This window comes from Callorhinus ursinus, unplaced genomic scaffold (genome assembly GCF_003265705.2).
Source record: "Callorhinus ursinus isolate GAN/ISIS: 27379988/994484 unplaced genomic scaffold, GSC_fseal_2.0 scaffold2, whole genome shotgun sequence".
NCBI lineage: Eukaryota > Metazoa > Chordata > Mammalia > Carnivora > Otariidae > Callorhinus > Callorhinus ursinus.
In genome coordinates, this window is record NW_027397064.1 from 70963725 (window position 1) to 70978559 (window position 14835).

Here is a 14835-nt window from a genome sequence, read left to right on the forward strand (position 1 = left end):
AAAGAAAGAAAGAAAGAAAGAAAGAAAGAAAGAAAGAAAGAAAATCTCTTTTCCAACCCTTTGAAAAAAGTTCTTATTCAGTCTAATTAGACTAGTTTGTGTTATGTGCCCATCTCTGGTCCAGCAGCAGGCTCTAGAATCATATCATGCACTGATTGGCTGAAGCCTAAACTCTTGAGCCAATCACTTACAAGGGGATTAGCCGTACGGTGATTGGCTTGAGTTGAGAATAGGATCAACTTCCTGAGACATTTAGGCAACAAGTGGGAGAGGGGGGCTTTTATAAATAACATTGCGTTTATGTTTGAAAGGGAGAAAGCAGTGGGAGTGGGTGGTAGATTGGTAACTGGAGGAGAAGGCTGTCTTACTAGGTAGATGGGTTTAGGAGAAGAGAAGCGAGGTAGTTTTCCTTTCTTTTTTAGGAAAACCTCTCTTCTTCTAGTGGTGGAGCCTTTCTTTATGTGGTAATAGCTGTAACTCTTACCTCAAAACCTTGCACAGTGGTCTAGATTCAATTGTTCTGCTTCTCTGTATCTTTGTCAGATATGCCCAGCTAGGTGGGGGTTATGAGGAAGGCTGATTGTCGTCAAGGTCCAAGTTCTAGTCTCCATTATATGTTTACTGGAAATAAAGCTGACCTTTTGATCCTCATCTGTTGGATTCCAGGGTTACTCCCTTTCTAATTTATAATCAGTAGGAGGCATGATTATCACCCCTATGACCCTTAACAAGTGTGCCTTCAGGAGCAAGCCAGCATCTTGAGGATTCTGAGAATTCTGTCACACAGAGGAAATGTAGCTAGAGTACAATATTGAGACATTCAGCTGCCGTCAGATATCTAGATATATCTAGATATATCAGATATTTAGAAAGTTCAAAGGGTGTGAATTTTCACAGGAAGAGCTGTGGAGAAGACCGCTCTGCTGGTAATGAGAGCCCTGTCATTGGAAAGATTCACGCACAGACTGGATGACAATCTTTCAAGTGTGCTTTAAAATAGAATCTTGAACACAGTGATTTCTATAGTATAATCCAACTTTTAGTTCTATGTAGTCCTATTTTGTAGATATTTTAGATCTCTGGTCTTCAAAGTGTGATCCCCAGAGCAGCATCAGCATCACCTGGGAAGTTGTGACAAATGCAGATTATCAGGTCCCACCTAGAACTCCTGCTATGGATTGAATTTTGTTCCCCCCCCCAAAAAAAAGATATGTTGAAGTTTTAACCCCTCGTACACCAGAATGTGAATCAAGGTCATTACAGATGCAATTAGCTAATTTAAAAATGAAGTTGTACTAGAGTAGAGTGGACCCTTAATGCAATATGACTGGTATCCTTTTAAGAAGAAGATACAGACCCAGAGACACAGATACAAGAGGTGAACGCCATATGATAATGGAGGCAGAGGTTGGAGCTATGCAGCTTCAAGCCAAGAATCACCAAAGATTGCCAGTAAACCAGAAGCTAGGAAGAGGCAAGGAAGGATTCTTCTTTACCTAAGGAAGTTTTCAGAGGGAGCATGGCCTTGCCAACACCTTGATTTCCAACTTCTAGCCTCCAGAATTGAGAGAAAGAATAGTGTTCTTTTGTCTTAAGTCACCCAACTTGTGGTAATTTGTTATGGTAGCCCTAGGAAACTAGTATACCTACAGAATCAGAAACTCTCATATTGATGCCCAGCGATCTGTGTTTAATAATTCCCCCAGAGGATTCTGACGCATACTAAAATCTGAGAACCACTAATTTCTATTTTAGCTCTAGACCAGTGCCTCTCACTCTGAGACGCATGTGAATGAATTGAGGATTTTATTAAAATGCAGATTCCGATGCCGTGGATCTGGGTTAGGGCCTGAGATTCTGCATTTCCAATAAGCTCCCATATGATGCCATATTGCCAGCCCTGGTCTTTGGGTAGCAGAGTCTAGATCAGCACAGTCCAATACAACTTTCTATGATAATAGAAATGTTCTATATCTGTGTTGCCCAACAAGAAAATCACTAGCCACATGTAGCTATCAGACACTTGAAATGTGGCTATTCCGAAAACTGAATTTTTCAGTTTCATTTAATTTTAATTAACTTGAATTTATATAACCATGTGTAGTAGACTGTACAGGTCATCATTTCCTTGTTGCTAGACTTAAATGCTATGTTTTACAAACAGGGCTCTCAACTTTTGTTCATCTGAATTATCCATAATTTAGTAGTTTGGGGCTGGTGGTGGTATGCCCTGTGCAAGACTATGTGTACTCAACAGTATATTAGGAGCCACCAGAGAGCATAAAGTAGATTAGAGGGTCTTTGCCCTTAAGGAACTTCCTGTTTATAACCAACTCTCATTGTATTTCTACCAGTTTCTGCCAAGCCTGAAAGTGTTAGTTCACTGCTAAGGGGGTTGCGGGGGGGGGGGTAGAATTAAGAAATAATTAGAAGAGATGATGCTTGGCAGGGGCTTTTTTATCTCAAGGCTACCAGATTTTGTTCATGGAATTTGAGAACATGAGTGATTTGCATATGTTGCATAAATTTGCATCTTGTATTCAAGAGCCCTGACTCCAAGTCTATGAAGTACAATTTAATTAATTAGTGGAACCTACTAGCGTTGTATTCAGAACAGGATTCAGGGCATAACACACATGGAATAACTAGCAGTTGACAACAATTCTGGAGATTCCAGACCAGCAGAAAAGGGTCACAGCTGAAGGGAAGGAAGAGGTACCAGGAGCTTTGTCATCCCTGACCCTGCCTCTTAGGCGCCTCAAGCCTTTCTGTATCTTCTGGTTTATCTTTCACCAACTGCACAAAGTCAGCTGAAGTTCCACAAATGAATGGAATCATGCCTTTTGTACCAGCTAGTGTCTGTTTCCTTGTTTTTGGTATACCCCACTTCTCTTGCCTTGTTTCTCTGCCTTCAAATGAATTCTGTCGGGGTGTCAACAGATCATTTTAAAGAGAAAAGAGAGGATGCTAGGCCCTGGGGGTAGAAAGTTAAATAACATGGGGTCCTTGCCAGGAAGGAGCTCCACATTGCAGCAGGGGAGGTGGACATATGAGCAGTAACTACTGTACTGCGTGTAAAGAGAAATGATGAAGCCATGTTTTAGGAGGAGGAGGGTGCACAGGAGAGAGAGAGAAACCCTGCTCCTGTGAAGGGTGGGAGGAAAGTCTTCACACAGGAGGAGCTTAAAGAGAAGGACTGTGGGTGGGGTAGTGGATTCCAGGCAGAGAGAACAGCACGGTATGTTTAGCAAACTGTAAGTATCGCTACATGTGAAGGAGAAGAGGGAGGTCAGGGAGAGGTACAAAATCCAGACCGGCCTATAAGTGCTTTATTAACTTGCTTTCAAGAGGAAGGGGGATGTAGGTAAAATAGAGCATGTTAGTCCACCTCACCTAGGAATGAAAACATGCCAGAAATCCAAACAGAAAGGCTACAGAGTCTTTCCCCTAGGAACAACGTCATCCCCTCCTAGCATCTCCTGACCCATGTTTGCTGTAAATCTGCCCTAACATTTCCTGCATATGCCCCTTTCTAGGAGAATCTGAGTTCCTTTATGACCCAAGTTCACTAGGAACAAGCACCCATGCAAAATAAGCTCTGTTTGCTGCACATAATCTAAATACACTGCCCTGTGTGCTGGGTGGCTTGTGGGGGTCAGTTAGACAGAGCTGAAGTGAAGGGTCATCTGGGAATGATCACGCTAACCTGCTAACCACCTAAAGATTTCCCTCAGATTATCTCACCTCTTCCTTGGGTTGGTATTTATTCCCTCTTTGTCTTGGAACTTCCGAATCAAGTGTGGCACCTGTGTGCAGCCTGAGATACTACAGATTCATCTGGACCCTCCCCACCCCCCACCCCCACCCCCACCCACCCCAGTGGCCAAATCTGAGAGCCACAGATCTCCCATCGCTGCCAAACCAACAAAATGGCACAAGGATAGAGACTAAGGGTGGTGCCTCCCCATCTCGCCAACGTAAGGCTGCTGTTTGAAAAGACTGGCTTCCATATCTCATTGATTTACTAAATGTTTCCAAAAAACACAAAGTATAAAATATAAATTAACTAACAGTAGTATACCTGCTCCCCTGTCTAAGAAATAAAACATTTTAAGATCAGCTGAAGCCTTTGTGTATCACTCCCCCCAACACATTCTGATCCTTCTTCTCAAGAAGTAATCACTATCCTGAATGTGGTGTTTATCATACCCAATACTGTCTTTATACGGTTATCCTGGTACATTGTGTTGTTTTAAGTATTTTACTATTTATAAAAATGTTCTTTCAATGGTATCCTGGTAAATGTTTAACAGACAACTGGATCGCCAAGGAGGGGAAAAAAATTTAAAATAACGACCTGATTTAAAGCAGCTGCCAATTACAACGGTGTAAATATTCCCACCATAGCCAATTCCAAGCTGCACCTGATGTCAGTTGGGAACAAGGAGTTGGGAAGAGATGAGCCCAATAGGTATGAGCCAGCTCTAGCACGGCACTAATTTGTTACACTGCTCTGTATGTCCAGCAACTTGATTCTTTCCCCTCACCATTATTATATTTGAGATTTACTCTTGTCAATACATGTATTTCTAGGATTTTTCACCTCTAGTGCCATATAGGATTGATGTTTGTAGAAATGCACTAAAATTGATTGTCCCTTTGATGGACATTTAGGTTGCTCCCATTTTTGATCTTTAAAACCAATGCTGTAAGAATCATTTCTGAATGTATTTCATGGTGCACCGTACAAAAGACTCCAACTCTCAGAAATAGAATTTCTTGGTCTTGGTTATACGTGTTTCAACATGACTAGATTTTACCTGATTTTTCTCCTTAGATTTACTCTCCCACTGACAGTGTTTCTCATTACCTTCTTCCTCTCCTACTCTTAGTTTTGACAGATGTTATGGACTGAATTGGATCCCCCTAAAAGCCATATGTCAAGCCCCAGCCCCCGGTGCCACGGTATTTGGAGAAGGAAATTAAGGTCAAATGAGATCATGAGGGTGAGGCCCTAATCTGATAAAACTGATGTTCTTACATGAAGAGGAAGAGACACCAGAGTGCTCCCTTTCCACCCATGCACAGAGGAAAAGCCCTGCAGAAACACAGCAAGAAGATGGCCATCTACAAGGCCAGAGAGCACTCACCAGAAACCAGATTCACTGACACCTTGATCGTGGATGTCTAGCTGACACAACTGCGAGAAAGTAAATGTCCATAGTGTCAATCATCCAGTCTGTGGTATTTTGTTATGGCAGCCCAAGCAGACTAATACAGAAGACTAATTTTTGCCTTAAAACAGATGCAGTTTTTCTTCATTTTATTTATTTTTTATTTTTTAAAGAATTTATTTATTTATTTGAGAGAGAGAGAGTGAGCAAGAGAGAGAGAACAAGCCAGGGGAGGGGCAGAGGGAGAGAGAGAAGCAGTTCTCCCCACTGAGCAGGGAGCCCGACCCGGGGCTCAATCCCAGGACCCTGGGATTATGACCTGACCTGAAGGCAGACGCTTAACCGACTGAGCCCCCCAAGCGCCCCTTGGTTTTACTTTTAGAAACTGTTTCCTCCTAATCAAACCTCAACTCTTACCTAATTTGAAAAAACTCACAAACTGGCCTCTCCCTTAATAATCTACCTATCTATTCATCCCCACTGTTCCCTTTGCTCCACCTAGGCTGATTTTCTCAGATTCCCCAAACATACCATGCTCATTCTCATCTCTGGACCTTGTCCAGAATACTCTGCCTTCTTCCCAGAGGATATCCAAATCCTACCCACTTTTAAATACATAATTCAAATCCCACTATCTAAGAGTTAGGACTCTTAGTTCAAATGGAAGAAAATCCAAACCAGCTTCAGAAGAATGGAAGAACCTGTCTCAGGAATGCCAGGGACCCAAACAGCGCTATTAAGTCCCTCTTGTGGTGCCCAGTCTCCACCTCACTCTGCCTTGGACTTAGTCTCTCCTTCTACACGTGCCCGTCTAGACTGAATGGGCTGACTCAGGGCCACGGAAAACTCCAAAATTACATCATCCCCTCTTATGCATAACCCACAAGAAAGAACCTTTCTATCTCTTATTTATAATATCTTGGGAGGGGGTGGGGCATAGATTTTTTCATTGGCCTGATTGGATCAAGTGCCATTCCCTTGTTCAATCATTCTGGCTAGGAGGATGGGATAGTGCAGTAGCCAAGCCAGGGGCATATGCCCATAGATAGCCAGAAAGTTGCTCCAGAGGAGGTTTGCATTGTATTATAATCAAGTGGTATTGTGACTGGCAAACCCAGTGAAACCACATGGAGGGTGAAAGATCAGACCCCCTGAAGAAGGGATCTTGATAAACACAAACAATAGGACCTACCACATCACATGGTCCATGAAACCACCTCTATTTCTCTAGCTGTCATCGCTTCTCTCCACTGCTAAACTGATACTATATCTAAAGTATTTATCACTTAGTTATCAAATATTTTGTTTCATGCTAAATTATATTCTTCTTAAAGTTAAGAATCATGTCTTCTCTTTCTGTGTATCCTTTGTAACCCGTAACAGAGAACTGAGCATATGGGAGATATCTGATTAATACATATTCATGCTTAGAATCTGTGGCCTGCCAGGGTGCCTGGGTGGCTCAGTCAGTTGGGCTGCCTTCAGCTCAGGTCATGATCCCAGGGTCCTGGGATCAAGCCCTGCTTTGGGGTCCCTGCTCAGCAGGGGAGTCTGTTTTTCCCTCCTCTTCCCCCTCCCTGTGCTCCCAGCCCCCATTCCCCGCTCATGCTCTCTCTCAGTCGCTCTTTCTCAGATAAATATATAAAATCCTAAAAAAGAAAAAAAAAGAACCTGTGGACTGCTACTTCTTTCTTTCCTTTTTTTTTTTTTAAGATTTTATTTTCAAGTGATCTCTATACCCAACGTGGGGCTTGAACCCACAACCCCAAGATCAAGAGTTGGATGCTCCTGGCGCCCCTGTGGCCTGCTATTTCTAATAGGAGCAGATCTTTTAAATCCATTCCTATTGGCTTCAACCATAGCTTTAACTCAGATTAGAATTCTGCAGCTATAATGAGATTCTGGAGATAATAACACTGCCAAAAATGTGTATAGTGCATTGCAATTTAGGAAACACTCTCGCATTCTATGATCCTTACAAGTGGATAGAAGGCAGGTCCTGTCCCCATTTTATAGATGAAGGAACTGAGGCTTAGTGTAGGTGAGTGTCTTGCCCAGTGTAGACTGGCCGTTAAGTGGCAGAAACAGATTAGCCACATTCTGACCGGGCTTTCGGGAGCACAGCTATCCCTCGGCCCCTAGAGAGGGCCGAGGGCTGCACAAAGAGTGATGAGGACTCTTCTAGAAACAGCACTCTGCAGGGCTGCCCTCAAGAAGCTCTGATCACCTCTCATCATTTGAAGCATCCATGAATGGACTGGCCTATAGAAACTCTACTTACATTTGGGCACTCGCCGCCTGGAACATGTGTTTGAAGCCTGGAACTAAAGCATCTTTGTGGCCCTGGACGTTACTGAGGAGAGATGCAGCCCACATTTAAATGCCAGATGATAGAAGCAAGTGGCCAAGCAGTGCAGGCATTTTTGCCAACTTGGAATGGGAGCAAGTGTGACTAAGCCAATGGGACTAGAGGTGGCAAACAATTCGTGTCTGGTTGGAACCAAGCACTGTGTTGGCGATAACACTTCCAGAACAAGCAAGGGTGACCATAAACCCGTGTTCCAAGGAGCCCTGTAAAGGAATGAGGCTGCACACACTTCTTTTCTTCAACAGAAATTCACTGACGGGGCCCATCTTTTAACCTCAGCAAGAACAGAAATGTCGGCAATGTCATCACCAGCCTCCCCTGCTTCCTGCTGGCCCAGCAGAAGCTTGTAAAGGCAAAACTTCAGGGCCCAGACATCTTGTTTCTGTTGCTTTTGCCAAAGACTTGCTCCAGAGGAGGTTTGCATTGTGTTATAATCACATGGTTTGCAAAATGATAGTTAAGAGTCTGTTAGCATTTCCACCCCAAACCTCATATTTTCAGCTGCTCACAGTGACTCAAATATAAGAATTCTCTTTAGGCTGAAATTTGGCACACAGGGTCTCAGGCCCAGCTGGGGAGCAATTTCAACCTTTTTTGGGACCGGATTTCAATAACATCCATTTGGCTGTTTTTGAATAACAGCAGAAGCACAACAGAAGAGAAGTTAGCATTTTTATAGCAAAATGTTGCCATTATGTGACTCAAAAACTGGCATTGGGGGTGGGGGGGAACCACCCTAGCAACTTTCAATACACCCTGGCAAGTGATTAGCCTTTGAGTGGACTAAACATGTATACTATTTTCTTAAATCTATATTAAAAAACCCAACCGCTAGTCTGTTGTTCAGAGCAGAGGAAAGACTTTGTTTAATAATATATTGTGTTTTTGAAAAGCAAAGTTGACTCAGGAACAATGACACATAGCGGTAGATACTGAATTTCTACTACACCCACTCCTTGGTACAATTGGGGCAGAGGCAAATTTTAGGATGCAACTGAGTTCCCAAACGCAAAGGGAAAAATTGCGAGGGGACAGGGGACTGGGAGGGGAAGGCAACACTGACTTGCAAAGATATGAGGAATATTGCTGATCTAAAATCAGGAACCCAAGGTCTTGTCCTTTCTGGAAGGAAGACAACTTCAGAACTCAGATTCTTTTCTCCACCCCTCTCACTAATGACAACTCATGAAATCACAAATTACAGATTCCAAAATAAAGCAAAACGATACTAAACTTATTTTTTAGTGAAATATTTCGGAAAAAGAAGGAAAGCATAAAGAATAATATAACATGTATCTGTGCACCCACCTCCCAGTATATAAAATAAAACATTGCCAATACAATTGAACTCCCCTCTGTGTATTAATCAGCATTTCTGATGATTTCCTTGTCTCTTAATATGAAGGTTTATTATTGTTTTCTTTATATAGGATGTTATGTCTCCAGTTTGTATTTCATAGAAGTAATTATCTATGATTCCCCTTCCTCTTCCTTCTACATTATTAAAGTTTATCTGTTTAAATGTATGCTTCCCCCACCCCCTTGAATTTCCTAGTTCCCACCACTGAATAGTAGTCACCTACACCCACATTGGGAACTTGAGATGCAAAAGCACCTTTCTTGGTTAAAGTCAGGTGATGGCAATTTTCATCAGCCTCTGCCAAAATGATGGCCAACACACCTTAAGAACTTTCTGACCATTCCATTGTAGAGATTAATGTCCAGAGCCTCTATATCCAGCTTTGAATGCTTTCTGCCTGTGAAACTGCCTACTCTGCAATTGAGGAAAACTGCTTGTTGACCAACCCCATCCTTTCTGTGCTGATCACTGCCTTTGCAAATAAGAAACCTTGACCTACGGGCACCTTGATTCAGCATGAGCTACCTCAGTTTCTCTCTCAATCTGCTAACCATGACCTTGAAAGAGCTTCTAACCAGACTAAAAGTAAAATGGTCAATCCTGAGACTTAGAGATGCATTTGACCCAAGAAATCTCAATGCAGCGGGCTATAGAAATCACCATAGCTCCCTCTCCAGAAGCCATCCCCCATCTATTCCTGGATCTTAGACCCCAATTTTGTACAGGGGTCAGGTAGACCTGTGCTTCAGGGAGGCTGGGCTCCTCTCCGGCCCCCAGGCAAGAAGCAGCACTACAGAGGGCTAAGAATCTGGGCTCATTACTCCTTCATTTAGCAGTTGTGTGACTTTAAGTAAATTACAAAAACTTTGTGTGTCTCAGTTTGATTCTTCTCGTCAGAAATGTTTATAGCTGACATGCTGGGTTTGGCAGAGTGTAAAAAAAGAAGAACCCCTGGAAACTTGTTAATGCTATTAAGTCACTGAAGTAGCCAACCATAGAACATAAACTCCCTGAAGACAGAGATTTTTGTCTGCTTTATTTAGTCAAATATCTCCAGCACCTAAAACAGTGCCTGGCACATAGTAAGTGCTCAATAAATATTAGTTGACTTGAATTCTCTTGAATCTCAGATTCAACAAATTTTAAACGAGGCTTTTTGTTGTATGAGAAAAGAAATAGCCTCTTACTTATAACCAAAAGCATCTTGATACTCAGATGCCTTGTGTCTACACAGTACCATCCTTTTCTAGGAACTGTCTCCTCCCACCTCAACAAACATGGATATGATAGGAGTGAAGTAATACATAATAATACCCTATGGCCACAGTTATTCAGAAATAACTACCTGACCCAAACTTAGCCTTTATTCAGGAATTTGGGATTAGACTAAGAGAGTCAAGCTTCGTCTTGCTGCTTTTTGAAATGGATGAAATGTGAACTCATGGCCTTTTGGCAGTGTATTTCCTGTGTGTATTCATGAGCACCACAAACAGGTTAGCAGACAGCAAGAGGAGGGAATGAAGCAGACGGATGGAGAAACAAAGACAAAAGATAGGGAATGATCATGGTATTTAAGTGTGGTTCCAGTTGTTAATGAGACCCACCTAGATTCCAGTTCTTGGGTCTGGGAAACAGATTAATTTTCTTGTAATGAAGTCTCCTTTGTCCCTTAGGCTATGTTGAGTTGGGCTTCTGCTCATTGCTGAGAAAAGATCTTAAGGGTTTTTTTGTTTTGTTTTTTTTTTTTTTGGTTTGATTATAGCTACGAATTCTGAGCAAACTGTACCTTCCTACCTTCCTATAACTTATATGAAAAGTAAAAATTTTACATAAAAGTAGAAACACCGAGGGAAAATTATAACTCAAAACATAATCGCAAACCTTTGGAAACTTACACCAAGGACAAGCTATGGAAGGCCAGTTGTCTCAAGTCTATTTTTAAGCCATCGTTTGCAGCCCTTCCAATGCAATCCTCTTTGTCCATACAGACATGGTGATCCATGTCAGAGATTCTTCGAGGTTTATAAGGCCATGCTTCCATACCACCCCCTGGTTGTTCCATATGGCCCACTCCATGACTAGAAACCCTTTCTGTTCTAGCTGTTTAGTGCTTCAACTGCAGGTCTCTCTTCTTTTATTAGCTTCAAATAACTTTATGGTTTTGCTTTTATTTTTCTTTGAGGTTTCAATGTACAGTTCCAGGAACTATCTCTACCAACTTGAAAACGTTGCTGGGTTCCATGTAGGTAATTTTTTTTTACTGGACCATAAGGACCATCTGGTCTAAGGCCATGACTCTGCTTGCCATTTGTGCAGCTGCCTGTACATCTGTATGTCCCGATGCACCCTTTTATTATTGTCTGCTTTCTGTTGCATGTTGTCGGAGACCTGGGTACTGCATCTGTTTGAATTTTGTTTGTAGGTTCTGAGCACAGAGGAGTGTGTGGCTTGGAACATAGAAAACTTTAAGCAAATTGGATTCATGGAGTCATGATGAATGGAAATAATGAGGGAGATCTGAGCCCAGGAATAGGGACTGGATTCATATTCAGGTCCTAGGTTAGAACGCTTATTTTAAATGTTCCCACACTGAGCTACCTTTTCAAAGCATTGAGCTGAGACCTACTCATGGGGTTATTTCCTTGTAAGTGCTTGTTATTTAGTTGAGTTTGCTCTCTAAGCATTAAGAGTTTTTATATTGGGTTTTTAGAATTGTTCTCCATACATTCTTACTCTTTAACATGAATTCCCCATCCTCTCGCTCCTTCTCCCTCTCGTGCTCTCTCTCCCTCTCTCTCTCCCTCTACACACACACACACACACACACACACACACGTGTTCATTTGAAAAATCAGGCCTTAGGGCTAGATCTATACTTGGCCAACATCTTCAAGGTCACTGATGTTACTTCTTGCTTCTGCTGTGTGGGAGCCAACGAGAGTGAGTCATCAGGGTGAATAATGCCTCTGTAATACTACCAGATTGTGTTTGTCTCCACTTCAAAGCTCTTAGTTTTAACAGAATAGTATTTCTCCATCCCGCCCACCCAAACAGCAGTCTGGATGGCTGCAAGGCAACAGTTAGATGAACAGTAGCATCATTTCCATAGGATGGACTATGGCCCCCAAACCCTCCCCCGCCAAAAAAAAGAAAAACCTAGCAGCACTCCTTATGGAAGTTCTCAAGTCAAATTCTACTCAGGTTTTCCTGGGTAGAGATCATATCCCACCACCTCTGTTTTTCTTTCTTTCCTTATCTTTCTTCCTTCCTTCCTTCCTTCCTTCCTTCCTTCCTTCCTTCTTTCCTTCTTTCTTTCCTTCCTTCCTTTCTTTCTCACCTGGAATTATAATTATGCTTCTCTTGATCCATCTTCAGTCACTTCTTGTCTAATTAGCCTTTTAATATGTTTTTTAAGATGTATGTATTCTAGAGCGAGAGAGCACATGAGTGGAGGGAGGGGCAGAGGGAGGAGGAGAGAGAATCCCAAGCAGACTCCCCACTGAGCATGGAGGCTGACATGGGGCTCCATGCAGGGCTTGATCCCACGACCCTGAGATCATGACTGGGGATGAAATCACGAGTTGGTCACTTAACCAACTGAACCACCCAGGCGCCCCTAGCCTTTTACTTTTTTTCCATCCAAAAGAGTGTGACTTTGAGTTCGTCACAAAGAAGAAAGACCAATAGAAAGAAAGAAGAAAGAAAAAGTTTTAATACTCTAGAGTCTATACCCATTTCTATAGCACCCTCTTGACTCCTCTTGAAAGGACTCATTATTTTAAAAGTCATGTTTCTTTGGTGGAACTGCCATGCAGTGGCCCTGATGGAAAGAATAATGGCAGAACCACCATATGGAGCACGTAACCATGGTGCCAGGTGCTTCATACACGTGTTTTATTAAATCTAAATAAGCTTTTTTATCTTTTTCCCACATGCGTAAAGCGAGGTTCAGAGATATTCAATAACTTGCCCAAGGTCACAGCCAGTAAACAGAAAGGTAGAAAATGTCTAACTTTATGGTGCCAAGATCCATTTCTTGCTCAGCCCCTTGGGTGAGAGGGAAGATATTAACAAGTCTAGAATTCCTAGTTGTTGCATACGCTTCCTTTCTTGATGCCAGTTTATGGAATAACTTGAAAAAGTACTATTTTCTTTCACCCTTCCTAGGTCACTTCAGCCCATTGTACCTCCTCATTGTTGCTGATGGTATTTAAGTGTATCTCTCCTCTACCAGTGAATTACATGTGTTACACATTTTGCCAGCCCTCATTCATGTCCTACATGTGCTAATCAAAGTTCCTCTAAACCTCAGGTAATGAATGATATAATTAATCATACAAACTGGGACACATTTGATAATGAAAAGGAAAGCTATTAATAACTATGCTGGGCCACTGAGGGCTGCCCTGGGCAAACTGGGATGCATGGCCACCCTCTTAGGACAAACTCTAACCAAGCTAATGTTTCCTATGGACTAAAAGGGTATGAATAGACCTGCCTTAACTAAACACTATACAAAACAAGAGAACAGTAGCTAGAACCACCAGATCCAAACCTCTGTCTCACGAATAGTTGCCGCATTTCTGGGCCTGGCTGTGTGTGGTGGGAGAGGGAAGGCAGCTGGAAATGACTCACAATTAGAATGATCACTGTCCCCATTTCTTCAGGAAGTGGCTCTCAAACTTCAGTGCACTTAAGGGTCCCCATCGTTTTTCTTCAAAATGAGGATCCCTGAACTCCATATCTTACAGATGCTGAAAGTATAGTATGGGGTGGGCTCAAAAAACTGCATTTGACCACCCTCCCATAGATATTTTGATCTAGGTAATTTATGAACTGCCCTGGGAAGGAAAAGCGTGTTCTATGACATAAAGTCCTTGCATAGTTACTTACTCTGCAAAGACAGGCACGATTTCAAAAGAGTCCCTGCTGGACGTAACACAACTGTTTGCAACATGAAGATTTGTTCACAGATACCATCTGTATGACCCGAATCACCAAATGAATAAAATAATGTAAACCATGTTTCCCTGATAATTTCTTTCAACATGGGTTCTCAGGGATATACATTTTCTCTGCTTTCTGATAATCACAGCAATAATAGTTGCTATAGATTGAACAAACCAGAAATTTATATACATTACTTCAAATACAGAAACCCTCAAAAGTAAGTCATGTTACCTCTGTTTTATAGATGATGGACCTCAGGCTCAGAGAAGTTAGGTGACTTGCTGGACGTCTCACAGCTAGTCACTGGCAGACCTGTCATTTGAAACCAGATCAGCTGCCTCGCCCTTGAAATATTTAGTGAACTCATAAGCACTGTGTGAGGACTGAAAAATACTCGTTGGAAGCCACATCATGCATGTAAGCTCGTATGACCTTTCCAGAAGAGTAATTCCTAGACAGAGAGAAGACCTGAATGGTGACTTTGAGATATGCTGAGGCAACTCTTGGCTATAAAAAGGCAGGGATAGAGCCAATTATCGGTTAACATTTGGCAAACTTGGGGGTCTAGCTAACCATTTTCCAGGCTGGCCTTTGGATCGAGTTCTCTTTCGCTGGCTGTGCCGCTGCTATGCTCTTGATTCATATTTTCAAGGAAACACAAGTAAAGCGACTGTTCCCTAATTGCGCTCCCTTCCTGCAGTCAGCCTGCGCCTTCTGAGCACCACGGGCTGGTTCCATACGCAGTGCATCGTGGGGAAGGACTGGTGGCAGCTGCAAGTTGGTGTGTGACACATTGAGTAGTCATATTTCCCTTCTCGGTGGCCCTCCAAAGCCCTTTCCAACATAACTTTTCCCCATCTGTTCTCGTTTGCACTGCATAATAGGGGACAGGTTTTGGAACTTAGGATTCAAAAAACAACATTAAGAGAAATAAAAATGAGATGGAATTTCAGCAGAAAGAAACTCACTGGCTTTTCCCCCAC

The 14835-nt window shown here is 42.4% G+C and overlaps 1 long non-coding RNA gene across 2 annotated transcripts in view; it reads right to left on the reverse strand.

Moving 5' to 3' along the window:
• The window catches only part of LOC141370990 (uncharacterized), a 39839-nt gene that overhangs the window by 9379 nt on the left and 15625 nt on the right, over positions 1-14835 (reverse strand). The window lies entirely within an intron of this gene.